A 6,000-nucleotide genomic window follows, 5' to 3' on the forward strand; every position below is an offset into this window, starting at 1 on the left:
TGCTTTTAGTATAGTAACTAAACATGTAAAAACTGATTATACAGTTACTAAACAGCTAGCAAAGCACCAATTTGCTGGGTATTTTTTCTTTAATCACTTATTTTCAATTAGCAGCCTCGAAATGTTTCATATTGGCACAAAACACAAGTGGGTGTTGCATTTGTCACAAAAGATGTGATTTTTTCAGTGCAGTGTGGTTTCTTGCATCTTGTGGCCTCCATCTTTTCATCATAATTTGGCATATGGTCAACCATGTCATACTGCACTTCAGGTAGTGGCCTTCCATCCTAAACTTGTGTTTAGTGATGGACACACTGTGGCTCAGGAGACATGCTTCCACCTTTTGCTGTCAATGGTTTGGTGACATCCACCAGCCACTGGGCCACAATCATTTTCAAATGAAGGAGATGCAGGGTGTCCTTTTTCTGGAGTTTGACCCTCTTTGCCTTCAGCCTAAACTTTAACCAACTGTTGAACACAGCCAGGTCAAAAGCATGTCTGATCATTTTTTGGGTGAACTTTTTTGACCAGATTTCTGTGTGGTGTTTCTTTAGCAGGTCAACACTACCCCCACCTGGCTTATCCCTTTTTTCATCTGCCTCATCTCCTGAATCGTAGAAACAGTCAAGACCAGATAAGTCTTCATTTACAAGAGATTCAAGGAAGTCTGAGACTTTATACCTAAGAGATCATTATAAAAAAGTGAAATTACATAAACAAATTTTGAAAGGAAAATGTACCTATAAAATGCTTATAGGGTCTTTTTTTTCTTTGTAAGATAAGATAACATAACATAACATAAGATAGACTTTATTGATCTCACAATAGAGAAATTAACTTGTTACAGCAGCTCTTAGTAACACATAGGTAGTGCAGATAGTTATGAAAAATTGTGCAATCAAAGAACAAGGTAGATGTGCAAAAACAAGTAGTAATAATAGAATAAAAAATAATAATAATAAAATAAGAAATAAAGCTAAAGTGACTATTATTGCAAGTATTTATACACACAGAGGTTGTTGCACTAGTTATTATACAGTAGAATTGAACAGTCAGATAGCAGTGGGGATGAAGGACCAGCGGTAGCGCTCCTTCCTGCACTGAGGGTGTCACTGCTCAGCTCCTGTACAGTCCAGTGCAGTGGGTGAGAGGTTATGTCCATGATGGATGTGAGCCAAGCTCACATCCTCCTCTCAACCACCACCTCCACAGAGTCAAGTGGGCAGCCCAGGACAAAGCTGGCCCTCCTTACCAGCCTGTATCAGTCTCTTCCTGTCCTGCTGTGTGCTGCCTGGGGCCCAGCAGACAACAGCGTAGAGGATGGCAGTGGCTACCACAGAGTCATGAAAAGTCCTGAACACAGGCCTGCACACCCCAAAGGACCTCAGCTTCCTCAGAGGGTGGAGGTGACTCTGGCCCTACCGGTTCTCTAGCCCTCTAGAGGGGGGCTGGTGCTGTAGACAGTCCGTACGGGGAGGTCTGGAGGCATGGGTGTGGAGGGTCTGGCTGTAGATAAAGGAAGTCGGGGGAAATGAGGAGTGTTTGTTGGGCTGGAATGGGTGAAGAGGGGGGAGCAGTAAGGGGTGCAGAGGGGGTGGGGGGAGAACTAAACCTGTTGAAATAACAGTTTAATTCATCTGCCCAGCGCTGGTCTGCATCAGCTGTCCCTGTGGCACTGTGACACTGTCCAAGTCCAGAAATGTTGTTTTTTTTAACCATGTCCTGTCCGCCAGAATAGCACTCAGAATTGTCGGAATGCTAAGACCAAGCCCAACAGATTTACTTTCACAAGTGGAGCATTACAGCTAACGAAAACTTTATTAGAAACTGCTTTTGGATTATTTCAATTGTTATGGACATGGAGACAGAAAAAAAAAAGAAAAAAAAAAGAAGCACGAAAGAGAGAAAGGTGGGGCAAAAAGCAAAAGGGGAAAGAAGGAGAAAAGAATGGAAAAAAAGACGGATGAAGAGAATAAAAGATAACACCCTGCTTGCTTCTACACCTGCAGAAACGATATTACCAGCTTTTTTACCGAAAAGTGCACGGTACTTATCAATGCAAGATGTATTTAGTGGTAAATGCAGCTCAATATAGAACAACAACTGGGCAGACACCATCGAGCACCAAGCTCACATCAAGATGGGGCAAGCTCACCTGGCAAGAGGTCCCCGGCCTGCGGCAAGTTCTCGAGGCCGGCGTCCCCCACCACGCACCCGCAACCACACAGACACACCACATGACTGCCACTGCAAAGATAGCCCAGGTAGAAACATCCAGCTCAGCTCTACCACTGCTGCTCAGCCGATCCAGATGCTGGTGACCCCACATCCAAGAAGAGGACATAAGCCCCCCCCCCCAGACACAACAGCCAGCAGAGCAGCACACAACCAAGCCCTCCCCAACCATCTGGCCAGCGCCAGCAGCCCCAGCCCATCAGTTCGTGAGCGGGAAACATGCACCAGCCAGGTAACCGCGCCAGGTAGGGCAAACGCTCCAGGCCAAGCACTTCCCACCAGCCGCCCCAGTGCAGGCACAAGACATGCTCCACCGCCTCACCCACCCGACCACCAACCGTAGGCCTGCGCCCGGCCAGGGGCAAGAGCCAGAAATGTTCTTAAGTCCTCTCCACACGACCTCCAGCTTCTTCCAGTAGTCCTTCTTACACTTCTCTCCACTGGAGCTCGTGCTGAACTCTCCTCTGCTCTTTTTTGTCCCCTGAGTTGAAAGCCCTCTTCTTTTGGTTCAGATGGGTTTTAAGCTCAGGGGTCACCCAGGGATGGTTGTTGGAGAAGCACCTTACCTTCCGGGTTGGCATAATGCTGTCCACACAGAAGTTAATATAGTCCGTGATGCAGTGGGTCAGGCATCAATCTCATTGGCCTCCTCAGTCCATACTTTCACAGACCTTTTCTGTGCTCGCTCTCTTCTCACCTTGGGTGTGAATTGGGGGAGCAGATGGACAAGGTTGTGGTCAGATTATTCAAGTGGATGGAGGGGGGCGGAGGTGTAAGCGTCCTTAATGTTAGCAGACAGTAGGTCCAACGTCTTGTCCCTTGTATGGCATTTGCTGTATTGCGTGAAGGTTGGGAGAGTGGCGGAGAGAGAGATGTGATTAAAGGCCCCACTGATCAGCAGGAGGACCTGGGTATGATGTGTCTGGATTTGGATGACTGCACTGTGGAACCGCTCACACGCAGCGGCAGCATTGGCTGAGGGCGGGATGAACACGCAATATGATATATATACAGTACAGACCAAACGCTTGAACACACCTTCTTATTCAAAGAGTTTTCTTTATTTTCATCACTATGAATATTGTAGCTTCACACTGAAGGCATCAAAACTATGAATTAACACATGTGGAATTATATACTGAACAAAAAAGTGTGAAACAACTAAAAATATGTCTTATATTCTAGATTCTTCAAAGTAGCCACCTTTTGCTTTGATTACTGCTCCGCACACTCTTGGCATTCTGTTGATGAGCTTCAAGAGGTAGTCACCTGAAATGGTTTTCCAACAGTCTTGAAGGAGTTCCCAGAGATGCTTAGCACTTGTTGGCCCTTTTGCCTTCACTCTGCGGTCCAGCTCACCCCAAACCATCTCGATTGGGTTCAGGTCCGGTGACTGTGGAGGCCAGGTCATCTTGCGCAGCACCCCATCACTCTCCTTCTTGGTCAAATAGCCCATACACAGCCTGGAGGTGTGTTTGGGGTCATTGTCCTGTTGAAAAATAAATGATGGTCCAACTAAACGCAAACCGGATGGAATAGCATGCCGCTGCAAGATGCTGTGGTAGCCATGCTGGTTCAGTATGCCTTCAATTTTGAATAAATCCCCAACAGTGTCACCAGCAAAGCACCCCCACACCATCACACCTCCTCCTCCTCCATGTTTCACGGTGGGAACCAGGCATGTAGAGTCCATCTGTTCACCTCTTCTGAGCCGCACAAAGATACGATGGTTGGAACCAAAGATCTCAAAGTTGGACTCATCAGACCAAAGCACAGATTTCCACTGGTCTAATGTCCATTCCTTGTGTTCTTTAGCCCAAACAAGTCTCTTCTGCTTGTTGCCTGTCCTCAGCAGTGGTTTCCTAGCAGCTATTTTACCATGAAGGCCTGATTCACACAATCCCCTCTTAATAGTTGTTCTAGAGATGTTTCTGCTGCTAGAACTCTGTGTGGCATTGACCTGTTCTCTAATCTGAGCTGCTGTTAACCTGCGATTTCTGAGGCTGGTGACTCGGATGAACTTATCGTCCGCAGCAGAGGTGACTCTTGGTCTTCCTTTCCTGGGGCGGTCCTCATGTGAGCCAGTTTCTTTGTAGCACTTGATGGTTTTTGCGACTGCACTTGGGGACACTTTCAAAGTTTTCCCAATTGTTCGGACTGACTGACCTTCATTTCTTAAAGTAATGATGGCCACTCGTTTTTCTTTACTTAGCTGCTTTTTTCTTGCCATAATACAAATTCTAACAGTCTATTCAGTAGGACTATCAGCTGTGTACTGTGTTAATTCATAGTTTTGATGCCTTTAGTGTGAAGCTACAATATTCATAGTCATAAAAATAAAGACAACTCTTTGAATGAGAAGGTGTGTCCAAACGTTTGGTCTGCACTGTATATATTATATATATATAATGGAAAATAGATACTTCTCCACCTTTCCAGTTTCAGAGTCATGCTTCTCTTGGCTGATGCCTGAAGCTCACTCATATCAAGTTACAAGTCAATACTTCAATTACATAGGATATTAAGAAACCAATCAATAACAAGCATCATTCAAATGACAACATGCCTTATTTTTTTATTGGTTTAGACCCAAAAATATGTCATGTCCATTCCAGTGGACATGGGGTCTTAAGGGGTTTGACATATTGAAACGTGAGATGGTTTTATACCAGAGCGCAGGGCTGTGACATGTACCATGTACGTGTAGACATGTACCAAGCTGTACCATTTGTAACCAACAGGAAAATCCAACTGCAGTAGCCAAATATTGCAGAATTAAACAAATTTACATGTTTGGATAAATATTTTTTTTCTCTTAATGAATTAAATCATCATTTGAAAGCTGATTTTGTATTTACTCAGGGTATCTTTATCTAATTTTAGTGTGAGAAAAAAGCAAAAACACAAGAAATCTGTAAGAGGGCAAACACTTTTTCACAACACTGTAAATCCAACTGTCCTATAAAGGCCTCAGAGGTTTGTTAGAGAACATTCATTAACAAACAACATCATGGAGACCAAGGAACATAGCAGACACGTCAGTCAGGAAGTGTAAAGACGTTTAAAGCAGGATTAGGTTATAAGTCCTTGAAAATTTATTTCACAGAGCTCTGTTTAATCCATCATGTGAAAATGGAAAATGCATGCAAATCTACCAGGCAGGAGGGTGAATTCTGTCTTGCAACACTAGAGCAGATTGTCGTCACATGTAGAACACAACCAAATTCCTGTGGCTCCTTCGGTGTTGCTGTTGGCCTCTTTTTTCAATATTTTTCCCAGAAACAGATTGTTTTTTTTGTTTAACTGTACAGGATATATGTCAAATGATATGTGGAAACATGTAAACACACTCTGAAATGATTCATCAAAATGCCAAAACTGGATGTGTAGATTGTGAGAGCCACTGTAGTTGTCAGAAGCTGGCTGGTAAACTTTGTTGTCTGAGTCTTGCAAAGCTTACACAGATTTCCGTTTATTAAAGTCTGTCAGAATAATCCTTTCCCCTCCTAATTCATATCCAGTATTAACAAACCCCAGCAGACCTTGTCACCAGTCGCCCATTTACAACTAGGAGGGTTCTCACTGACCGCACATGGAGCATTGGATAACAAAGTCAGCTATAAATATCTAATCATCAGTGGGTGACGATATCTGCTAAATTAAAACTAAAAAACATTTTTACATCTGTTTCCAATGCACATTTTGCCTCTTTGTATCAGGGATGGAGGAATTGGGACAACCAATAGAATAAAAACATGATTGTCA

The sequence above is a fragment of the Girardinichthys multiradiatus genome, chromosome 18 (genome assembly GCF_021462225.1).
Source record: "Girardinichthys multiradiatus isolate DD_20200921_A chromosome 18, DD_fGirMul_XY1, whole genome shotgun sequence".
NCBI lineage: Eukaryota > Metazoa > Chordata > Actinopteri > Cyprinodontiformes > Goodeidae > Girardinichthys > Girardinichthys multiradiatus.